At 40.1% G+C, this 12,420-nt stretch overlaps 1 protein-coding gene across 3 annotated transcripts in view; it reads left to right on the top strand.

Moving 5' to 3' along the window:
• Nucleotides 1–12,420, top strand: part of CEBPE (CCAAT enhancer binding protein epsilon) — a 46,604-nt gene that overhangs the window by 20,997 nt on the left and 13,187 nt on the right. Inside the window, exon 3 of one of the 3 annotated variants that reach the window (XM_056526096.1) lies at nucleotides 7,463–7,612. The gene's annotated coding sequence lies outside the window, so the exon portion shown is untranslated. Of the gene's footprint in view, nucleotides 1–7,462; nucleotides 7,613–7,970; nucleotides 8,390–10,209; nucleotides 10,244–12,420 lie in introns of those variants that run through there. The other 2 variants (XM_056526103.1, XM_056526109.1) reach the window with 2 other exon arrangements.

Genomic DNA, 12,420 nt, shown 5'->3' with positions numbered 1-12,420 from the left:
CAAAATGTTCTAATCTGTAGACAAAAGTGAAAGAATGATCTGTATATTACAGCTTTCTCAGTATTCATAGGAAAAAAGAGAACTAAGAAGTGACGTTTTGGAAAAACACTAATAATGAGGACCTAAGAAATTTAGTGGTTCCTCTAAATGGAGAGACTACGGTGTAAACCATGGGTTATGTTTCAGACATTAGGAAAATGTTATGTTCACATCTTCTTATTCATCCAATAATGGCATACATCATAATGGACCATAGGATGGCTGTTTATTTTTAGTCTTTGGAGATTCAGTAGCATATGAGGGAATGTTCATCAGGAATTTTATGCATTGATACCATTGCCACAATGCAAGTACAATATAAGATGGCAAAAACAAAACAATCATAATATATAAAATAAACAAGTTAAAGTGACTGTTAGGCTGGATTCACACTGCGGAATTTCTGGGCACAATTTCTGCCGGAGATCGAGCTGGCGGGACTAGGACCGTGCAGACTGCATTGCCGTCCCCATAGATGGCAATGCATTTCTGGCTGGATCTTTTGGAAGATCTGCTCAGAAATGCATTGACATCTATGGGGACGGCAATGCAGTTCACGCGGTCCTAGTGCTGCCAGCTCGATCTCTGGCAGAAATTCTGCCCAGAGATTCCACAGTGCGAACCCAGCCTTAAAGTTACTTGGTCTGAGTTCATAAAACTGCAGTGTAATAGCTTTTAGTGTGAGGAATAATATCATAACTTTATATAAGCTGTTGGTCCCAGAGTGTCAAAGAGGCGTGGCCCGGTGGTCTGCTGTACTCCCGGTGGCAGGGTGTCTCCCCTGTGACATCATGCCTATGACGTGTTAGGGTCTGGGATAGTAGCCATCCAGGCCACGTCTCTTCGACACTCTGGGTCCCCATAAAAGTTGTATTTTCAGGGGAATAAAACCACCAACAGATTATTAAAGGTATGATGTGAATCCTGGCACTAATAGCTATTACACTGTGTCAGCAGTTTTATGCAGTCAGACTAGGTGACAGATGCACTTTAACCCCTTAAGGACAAAGCCCATTTTGACATTAAAGGGGTACTCTGCCCCTAGCATCTTATCCCCTATCCAAAGGATAGGGGATAAGATGTCAGATCGCTGGGGTCCCGCTGCTGGGGACCCCTGGGATCTCTGCTGTGGCACCCTGCTATCATTACTGCACAGAGCAAACTCGCTCCGTGCGTAATGACGGGCAATACAGGGGCCGGAGCATCGTTACGTCACTGCTCTGCCCCCTCTTAACATCATGGCCCGCCCCCTCACTACAAGTCTATGGGAGGGGGCGTGGCAGCCATCACGCGCCCTCCTATAGACTTGCATTAAGGGGGCAGGCCGTGACGTCACAAGGGGGCAGAGCTGTGACGTCACGATGCTCCGGCCCTTGTATCGCCGGTCATTGCGCTCAGAGCTAGCGTTCTCTGTGCAGTAATGATAGCAGGGTGCCGCAGCAGAGATCCCAGGGGTGCCCAGCAGCAGGACCCGGTGATCTGACATCTTATCGGGGATAAGATGTCTAGGGACAGAGTACCCCTTTAAGGACCAGGCCATTTTTTTGCAAATTTGACCTCTGTCACTTTATGCATCATTAACCCTAAGATGCTTTTACCTATCATTCTGATTCTGAGAGAGTTTTTTCGTGACATATTCTACTTTAAGATAGTGGTAAATTTTTGTCGATACTTGCATTATTTCTTGGTGAAAAATTCCAAAATGTCATGAAAAATTTGAAAATTTTGCATGTTTGAAACTCTCTGCTTGTAAGGTAGAAAAACGTACCAAATAAATTACATATTGATTCACATATACAATATGTCTACTTTATGTTGGCATAATAAAGTTGACATGTTTTTACTTTTTGAAGACATTAGATGGCTTCAAAGTTTAGTAGCAATTTTCAAATTTTTCACGAAAATTTCTAAATCTGAATTTTTGGGAGAACAGTTCAGTTTTGAAGTGAATTTTAGGGTCTTTATGTTATAAATACCCCATATTGAACCCTATTATGAAAACTGCACCCCTCAAAGTATTCAAAATGACATTCAGAAAGTTTTTTTTAACCCTTTAGGTGTTTCACAGGAATGGCAGCAAAGTGGAGAAGAAAATTCTAAATCTCAATTTTCCACACTAACATGTAGTTTGTAGCCCCATTTTTTTTTTTTTTTTTTTGCAAGGGGTGAAAAATTCCCCCAAAATTTGTAACCCAATTTCTCTCGAGTAAGGAGATACCTCATATGTGGATGTAAAGTGCTCTGTGGGTGCACTAGAGGGCTTAGAAGGGAAGGAGCAACAATGGGCTTTTGGAGAGCGAATTTTGCTGAAATGGTTATTGGGGGGCATGTCACAATTAGGAAGCCCCAATGGTGCAAGAACAGCAAAAAAAACAACAACATGGCACACTATTTGGGAAACTATCTCTAAGGGAACGTAACAAGGGGTATAGTGAGCCTTAACACAACACAGGTGATTGACGAACTGTCATTAAAGTGGAACATGAAAATGAAAAATGTTATTTATTTTCACTAAAATGCTGGTGTCACTCCAAATTTTTCATTTTCACAAGGGGTAAATAGGAGAAAATGCCCCCCAAAATTTGCAAGCCCATTTCTCTCAAGTTAGGAAATACCTCGTATGTGGATGTAAAGTACTCGGTGGGTGCACTAGAGGGCTCAGAAGGGAAGGAGCGACATTGGGCTTTTGGAGAGCGCATTTTGCTAAAATGGCTTTTGGGGGACATGTCGCATTTAGGAAGCCCCCATGATGCCAGAACAGCAAAAAAAATAAAATAAAATGTGTTGGGGTGTTACCTCAACTTTTTCATTTTCACAAGGGGTAATAGGAGAAAAAGCCCCCCAAATTTGGAACACCATGGAAATACCCCAAATGTGGATGTAAAGTGCTCTGTGGGTGCTCTAGAGGGCTCAGAAGGGAAAGAGCGACATTGGGCTTTTGGAGAGCGAATTTTGCTGAAATGGTTTTTGGGGGTGCATGTCGCTATTAGAAAGTCCCCATTGTGCCAGAACAGCAAAACAAAAAAATGTGTTGGGGTGTTACCCCAAACTTTTTCATTTTCACAAGGGGTAATAGAAGAAAAAGTCCCCCAAATTTGTGACACCATGGAAATACCCCATATGTGGATGTAAAGTGCTCTGTGGGTGCATCACAGGGCTCAGAAGAGAAGGAGCAACATTGGGCTTTTGGAGAAAGAATTTGGTTGGAATGGAAGTCGGGGGCCATGTGAGTTTACAAAGTCCCCATGCTGCCAGAACAGTGGACCCCCCACATGTGACCCCATTTCGGAAACTACACCCCTCACGGAATACAATAAGGGATGCAGTGAACATTTACACCTCACTGGTGTTTGACAGATCTTTGGAACAGTGGGCTGTGAAAATGAAAAATAAAATTTTTCATTTTCACGGACCACTGTTCAAAAAAATCTGTCAGACACCTGTGGGTTGTAAATGCTCACTGCATCCCTTATTGCATTCCATGAGTTTCCAAAATGGGGTCACATGTGGCGGGGTCCACTGTTCTGGCAGCATGGAGGCCTTATAAACGCATATGGCCTTCAAATCGAGCCAAATTCTCTCTCCAAAAAACTGATTTTGCTCCTTCTCTTCTGAGCATTGTAGTCTGCCCCCGAAGAACACTTTACATACATATATGGGGTATTTCCTTACCCAAAAGAAATGGGGTTACAGATTTTGGGGGCTTTTTCTCCTATTACCTATTTGTAAAAATGTTAAATTTGGGGTAACACCAGCATTTTAGTGAAAAAAATAAAAATAATTCATTTTCACGTCCAACTTTAACGAATGTGTGAGGTGTCAATGCTTGCTGCACTCCTTATTACGTTCCTTCAGGGGTGTAGTTTGCAAAATGGGGTCACATGTGGGTGTTTTTTTGCATTTATGTCAGAACTGCCACCCCTGTGCAAATAACCATTTTAGGCCTCAAATGTACATGGTGCCCTGTTGTGCGCCCACAAAGCATTTTGCGTCCACATATGGGATATTTCCGTTTTCAGCTGAAATTGTGTTACAAATTTGGGGGGTCTTTTTCTCCTTTTACCTCTTATAAAAACAAAAAGTATGGAGCAACACCAACATGTTAATGTACAAAAAAATTTTTTTACACTAACATGCTGGTATAGCCCCCAACTTTTCCTTTTCTTAAGGGGTAAAAGGAGAAAAAGCACTGTGTAAGGGTGTGTGTATGTACTGTTTTATTCTTTATTTTGTGTTAGCATAGTGTAGTGTTTTTAGGGTACATTCACATTGGCTGGGGTTCAGAACCCGAGTTTCCCACTGGGAGTTTGAGCTGTGGAAAGTTTGCCGCAGCTCAAGCTTGCAGCAGGAAACTCACTCTAAACCTCCAGCTGTTGCAAAACTACAACTCTGAACATGCACTGGCAGATCGCGCATGCTGGGAGTTGTAGTTATGCAACAGCTGGATGCACACCACAACAATTCCTAGCATGCCCTTTTGCTGTCCAAGCATGTTGGGAGTTGTAGTTATGCAACAGCTGGAGGCACACTGGTTGGGAAACCCTGAGTTAAGTAACAGACTAACTCAGAGTTTCCCCACGAGTGTGCCCCCAGCTGTTGCAAAACTACAAATCCCAGCATGCATGTCAGTGCATGCTGGGAGTTGTAGTTTTGCAACAGTTGAAGGTACACTGGTGTGGAAACACTGAGTTAGGTAACAGACCCTAACAGTGTTTCCCAGTGTGCCTCCAGCTGTTGCAAACTACAACTCCCAGCATGCTCTGATTGCCGAAGGGCATGCTCGGAGTTGTAGTATGCAACAGCTCGATGCACACCACTACAACTCCCAGCATGCCTTTTTGTTGTCCGTGCATGCGGAGAGTTGTAGTTACGCAACAGTAGCTGTTGCATAACTACAATTCCCAGCATGCACAGACAGCCAAAGGGTAGCCTGGCAGTTGTAGTGGTGTGCCTCCTACTGTTGCATAAATACAACTCACAGCATGCCGTTTTGTGCATGTTGGGAGTTGTAGTTATGCAACAGCAGGATGCAAAGCCCTTACCTCCTACTGCTGCTCTTTGTCTTGCGCCGCCACTGCCGGTCCTGGGGCCCTGATCCCTTGGCCAGTGGGCATTGCCGGCACCCGCACTCGCCCTCCGTGCCGTTAGTGACACTGCACCAGTGCCACCTCACTCCTTCTGGTCAAGGGTGATTGGTGTTGTCTCGGACAGCATCAATCATCTTTTTTTTTCTAGGTCACCAAGTCAACGGAGACCCATATGACCCGGAATCGCCAAAAATTTCTGGCCTGAATTGACATGGGGGGGGGTACGGCATCCCGTTCCGTTCACCGCCCGGTTACTGGTGGTGAACGGAAATGCAGAGGGCGTAAGTCCTGGGACGCAAGAGTGTACCTGTATGCCCTTAGTCCTGGATAGGTTAAATAATGTATATACAGTTGCAAGAAAAAGTATGTGAAGCCTTTGGAATTATACGGATTTCTGCACAAATTAGCCATAAAATTTTATCTGATCTTTATCTAAGTCACAGCAATAGACAATCACAGTCTGCTTAAACTAATAACACACAAAGAATTAAATGTTACCATGTTTTTATTGAACACACCATGTAAACATTCACAGCGCAGGTGGAAAAAGTATGTGAACTCTTGGATTTAATAACTGGTTGAACCTCCTTTGGCAGCAATAACTTCAACCAAATGTTTCCTGTAGGTGCAGATCAGACGTGCACAATGGTCAGGAGTAATTTTTGACCATTACGCTTTACAGAACAGTTTCAGTTCAGCAATATTCTTGGGATGTCTGGTGTGAATCGCTTTCTTGAGGTCATGCCACAGCATCTCAATTACTTCTATGCTTTGGATCATTATCCTGTTGCAACACCCATCTTCTGTTGAGTTTCAGCTGGTCAGATGGCCTTAAGTTCTCCTGCAAATGTCTTGAAAAACTTGGGAATTAATTTTCCCTTCAATGATAGCAATCCATCCAGGCCCTGATGCAGCAAAGCAGCCCCAAACCATGATTCCCCCACCACCATACTTCACAGTTGGGATGAGGTTTTCATGTTGGTGTGCTTTGCCTTTTTTTCACCACACATAGTGTTGTGTGTTTCTTCCAAACAACTCAACAGAATATTTTGCCCGTACTGCTGTGGAACATCGAGGTACTCTTGTGCAATCTGTAAATGTGGAGCAATGTTTGTTTTTTTTTGATAGCAGTGGCTTCCTCTGTGGTATCCTCCCATGAAATCCATTCTTGTTTAGTGTTTTACGTATCGTCGATTCGCTAACAGGGATGTTAGTGTATGCCAGAGACTTTTGTAAGTCTTTAGCAGACACTCTAGGATTCTTCTTCACCTCATTGAGCAGTCTACGCTGTGCTCTTGCAGTCATTTTTACAGGACGGCCAGTCCTAGGGAGAGTAGCAGCAGTGCTGAACTTTCTCCATTTATAGACAATTTGTCTTACCATGGACTGATAAACTGCACAGCTTATGGAGATACTTTTATAACCCTTTCCATCTTTTTGCAAGTCAACAATTCTTAATCGTAGGTCTTCTGAGAGCTCTTTTGTGTGAGACATCACTCACATCAGGCAATTCTTCTTGTGATCTCTTCAGGTCTGCTGGGTTTCCGTTTAATGTCCATTATTTTGCATGATTTTAGCGGAGAAAAAAATTTAACCTGAGGATAGTTTTTTTTCCAGTCATTATAATGGAATATAAATTCATAAATATAAATGTTTCTCTGATCACAACCATTTACTGTAAATTCCTTTTTGTCAGTAAAGGGTTGCAACCTTCAGGTTCCTCAAACTAAATTCTTGGGAAATATTGAAATAAGCATAGGGATTGCCCTTTATCTATAACTTTATGCCAAATTACAAAAAAAAAATGACGTTGAGTATTTTAATTGCTTCGAGTTAGGATGAAGTTTGAATACATATTACAATTGTGATCAGTGCACATATTAAAGCTTCACTGTTATTTGAATAAGGGTTATAACTTGTAACAGGTATCAGGAGTGAGACAGCATGTCAAAAGTTTATTCAAGTGGCAGTGAGGCCGGGCTTACACTTTGAGATTCCGAGTGAGGCCATCGCTAACTGAATCATTGCCATCCCCATAGATGGCGCTGTCTGCAGGGCAGATCTGTTCTGGTGGAATTTTTTAAGTGGATTTTCCTGCTGAAAAGTCCTCCTCGAAAACTCTACAGTGTGCACTGTGCAGCGGAATCCCATTGCCAGCAATCCCATTGCCGAGTGAAATTTCAAAACGGAATTCAGCTCAGAAATTCCACAGTATGAACCCACAGAATGTATTAATATCCCAGTTCACACTTAACACATGGTTGACATTTTTACAATAATTTGTTTATTTTAATAATAATAATAATAATAATAATAATAATAATAAAAATTTTAAGCTAAAAACTGCAATGAGTATGTTAAAATTCAACTGATATATTTTTTGTGGTGCTGGAGACCCATAACCTGTATGGATACTTGAGACAACTTACCTGGGACCAGATCAAGGAGAGTGCACTTACTACATTTATATGGAGGCTTCAAATTAAGTAAGCTATGGTTTTTCTTTTTTTTGACTATAAAAAATATGGGTGTCATATTTTAAGAATGGGAGAGCAGAAGGACTGCTAATGTATATACGAGGGCTGCTGCTGTCACCCTTTTAATATGCCATATTGATTTCATAGAGAAGCTTCCCTGCTTGGAATCCCCCTCTATGAGCCAGAGTGGAAACATGCATGAGAAGAGGACCAGCACCAGCTGATGACCAGACTGGATGCAACTTAAAAAGGGATTATCCTTGTGAGATAACACCTATATTATGCTTCCTGTCATTTACAGGATGGTTACTGATGCCTTTAGGAGAAAAAAGTACAGTTTAATCTGATAGTATAAATACAATGTCTGTATACAGATGGTAAACCAGCTGCTTACTCTGCATTACACATACATTGCTTTAATAATGCTCTATGACAAGAAAAAAAAACCTTCCTTCTCACTGTCTTTTTACATCACATTAGTTATCAATGGGTTAATAATACCGTCCATGTAAAGATGCACTGTAAGGTAGCCGTTACTGGGTGCTGTGGGGCCATGTGGTGAGAACTGATAAACTCAGAGCACTGTCTGGATTGCACCAGCACCATTGGGAAATCAGTTGTCTTCCTGATGGGTAGATCATGGGGGGGCGGAATCTGTCAGCCAAAGGGAGGGGACAGATAGTAATATAGATGATGACCCCCATCCTGGTCTTCTTCACATCAGATGTGCATACAGCATCAGGTGTAATAGCCATCTCCAGGGACTGAAACAGAAAACACACACAGGTAAAATCTACCAGCGAGCACATCAAATCTGCTTTGTGTACGGTATAATGTGGATGGATAGATAGATGGATAGATAGATGAATTAGTATATTATTAATATGTGTCACCAGTTTTGGGTATACTAGGTATGAGTACACTAGGTATACTAGGTATAAGTACACATGCTTATTTAATTTGGTGTTTATGGTTTAGTGGGGTCTAATAAGAAAGGAGAATCATTATTATTATTATGATTATTTATAACTAACAATATTAAAGTATTCACACACAATTGCTTATTTACAATGGACAATAGTTTAAAAAGATAAATAGCATCAAAATATGTCTGTTACAAAGTGAAGAGATCAAATACAATCCAGGGAAAACAAATTGACTACATCACTGTTGTAATGAATTTTATACATTTACATAAAATTGAGTTAAATTTAAAATTTGAAAGGCCTTAAAGGGGTATTCTTATTTGATAAAGTTATCCCAACCCATAGGATAGCTATAACTAGAAGATCGGTAAAGGTCTGACCACTAGGACCCTCACCAATCCTAAGAATGCAAGCCGAATGTTCTCGAAATGAATAAGGCTGCAGCCCACATGTGCGGCCAGCACCAAATCGATTTGTTATGGTGTTTATGAATATTTCCAAGCTAAGCACTTGTTCAGAAGACCCAAAAAGAATGTATGAAGCGCTGGCTGTTCCCACACAGTGTGCTTCATTTATTTATTCCCACATTCTTGCGATCAGTGGGGTCTCACTGGTCGGACTCCCATTAATCAGTTAGTTGTCTCTAATCCACAGGATTGGGATTACATTCCAAAATTAGAATTCACCTTTTAACTTTCCTCTATGATGCTTCTTTGAAAAGTAATTTAAAATGATTGAATTTTGTCATATGCCATATGTCTTGTTTAGCCTAGGAAATATTTATATACCCGCTTAATTGGTAAATATAAGGTATGCGATGGATGAAAGGCTCATGATGATGTCTGCAGAGTGATGTCTGCTATCAATGTTTGGGAAGTGATTAAGAAAAATATTCAATCATATGTGCCTATTTTTCCATTTTTTATGCATGTGTGTAATTTGTGTTGCCCTAGAGAAATTCTAAAAATATTGTACGAAAAAATACCCAGCCTCATAGAACCTACAAACACATTAGTATTAGTAAAGTCAGATCATTTAACAAATGATATTTTACATTTCTGGCCTCTGCTGGACATAGAAAAGTCTATTAGTATGTGTAAGGTTTCCTAATCATTTATGTAACCATTGAGAAAATATTGCTACAACTACGTTCTATGTATACAGAAAGCAGCTTGGCAAGATATATGTTATATAGGCTTCTTTGATCAGCAGACAGAGCTGGTAAACTTTAATTATTTCTATTTTGAGGAAAAGGGAAAATGATTTGATCACATATTATGCTGCACTAAAATATTGCAGATATAACTAACATTTTCTTCCTGTAAAAAATAAACTGTTGCAAGTTTCCATAAGGCTCCATTTATGATAGCTATATTTACCGGACAATAAAAGTAGAAAATATATATATATATATATATATAGAATTACTAACAAACAAACTGCAATGATAATGATTGAAAATAATAATCATAGTATTAGTGACTATAAAAATACTGTCTATAAACTGTAGCGAACTTGGTTGGTTTCTTTGTGGAGATGACTGCAAATTTGCGCATTTCTTATGCAGCTGACAGTATATATCTAGATTTAGCAAAAGCATGAAATGCAATACCATACCTCACAACAGCCATATACTGACCCTACAGATACAAGGACTGGGGAAAAGCTGCACAAGAATCTATGCTAAAGAACTGTTAGGGGACAGAAAACAAAGGTCGGTGTATAAAATAAAGTCTGCAATGGGGTACACTACAGCACAGACCTATACCCCGTTGTTTTCTTCTCTTTCTAGATGGGCTTAAAAATGTGTTGATGTTTGTTGATGATATAAAGCTTTGTATGATGCTTAAAACGTAACCTAAATGCAAATTATTACATAAAACCTTAGATAAACTGATTGATAAAATTCAATGTTGATAAATGTGATGAAATGCGCCTATGTAATATATGCTGCATATACTTTAAAGTATGCTTCATTTATATACATTCAAGACAATTATGTACCAAGGAATCCCCCCCCCCCCTAAATAACTCTGAGTGAATAGTTTTAAAGCTTTTTATATTCTTTTTGCACCATTTTGGAGGTTAATTAACTCTTTCTGGGGGAATCGCAAAATCAGCAATTTTACCGTTTTTATACTCTATTTACTTTTCAGTAAAAATAACATGATGACTTTGGGTCAGTACAATTACAACAGTACAAAATGTATTCAGGTTTTTATGTATTTTCTTACTTTTGTATGTATTTTTTTACTTTTATTTATTTTTTTACTTTTGACACTTTTGTGTGGGTTTTTATATAATTTTTTACACTAACACTATTAAAACACTTTTTCAAAAGCTTAACACACTATGAAGTACTGGTACATTAAAGATGTATGGAAAGGGCTTAAAAGCCGAGCTCTCTCCATACCAAGCAGCTGCTGGTTGCCCTTAGCAGATGATCGCTGCAGTCAGCAACTGTCAATAGACCATGAAAACAGCATCTAGAAGATTAGCCAGCGTGCCCGGGAATTCTGAGGTCTGATCAGCACCTTTTCCTGCAACTAAATTGCGGGATGCCAATCTGCTTCCATGGCAGCCAGGGGTCTTCTGAAGCCCTCTGGGACTACCATGGTAAGATTCCAACGACAGCCTACCTATCACACAAGAGTTTGTCAGTTCAATGCAATATATATGGTCAAGTGATCTCATTGTGAAGTTCCCTAGAGGCACTTTTAAATGTTTTTACAAATAAAGAATATTCCCTATAATAGAAAGTCAAATCAGCCATTTTCCAAATAAAAAATGTTAACTTATGATGTTATTTATTCTGCGCAGCAATTTTATTCATTCATACGGCTTTGTTGATTGAAAAATATGGCTCTTAGGAGGCAAGGAAAGAAAAACAGAAAAAAAAGTAAACTACAAAAAATTGGCATGGTCCTTAAGAGGTTAAAAGATAATTTGGGTGATAAAAGCCATAACATGTATTTTTCCAGAGCTGTATGAGGTCATGTCTTTATACAATTTCTAGGTTCGCTTTCAAATTCTGTATTTTTAAAGTCAGGATTAACAAAAATCTGCTATAGTTATACACTTTTTATTGTGCAGTATAACATCATGTTAGCTGTAGTCTCTGGATCAATATGACGAGAACCACGAGACCAAAGCCCATATCGATTTTGTCAACAAAAGCTGTGTGGGGGTTTGTTTTTTGGTGTGCATATGACTTTTTTGTTGCTTTCTAATAGGTTTTTTTTTTTTAGATATAAATGATTAAAAAAACTATATTTATTGCTACTTTTTTTTAATGGCATTTACTGTGCCCAACAGATAACATACATTTATCCTTAGGATTGTTATGGCTGTGGCAATACCATCTTTTTCATCAAAAAAAAGGAAAACCTATATTAAAGGAAAACCTATTTTGCCCTCACTTAATATAGTGCATGCATTTTGCCTGTGATTGTAAAACTGACAGGCCTGGGAAAGTACAAACAAGATGGACCTGGAGGCTTTTTATTAAAGGGGTACTATGGTGCTTAGACATCTTATCCCCTATCCAAAGGGGACCCCCGTGATCTTGCACGCCGCACCCCCTTTAAAATCAGTCCCCAGAGTGTGTTCGCTCCGGGTCTGATTACTGTCGATCACGGGGCTGGAGCGTTGTGACGTCAAGGCTCGCCCCGTGTGACATCACGCTCTGCCCCCCTCAGCTGTCACGTCCCCTCTCATAGGCTTGCATTGAGGGGGGCAGAGTGTGACATCACACTGGCGGGACCCCCGCGATCAGGCATCTTATCCCCTACCCCTTTAAGTCCCCACTGCTATGGAAACCCATTGGCATCCAATGATTATGTCAAAGGAATGTCAATGATGTGACAGAGGGACCCCTCCTTTTCAAACCAC

This window comes from Hyla sarda, chromosome 1 (genome assembly GCF_029499605.1).
Source record: "Hyla sarda isolate aHylSar1 chromosome 1, aHylSar1.hap1, whole genome shotgun sequence".
NCBI lineage: Eukaryota > Metazoa > Chordata > Amphibia > Anura > Hylidae > Hyla > Hyla sarda.
The sequence above is the reverse complement of the archived record's forward strand: the minus strand, read 5'-3'. Positions and strand labels throughout refer to the sequence as shown.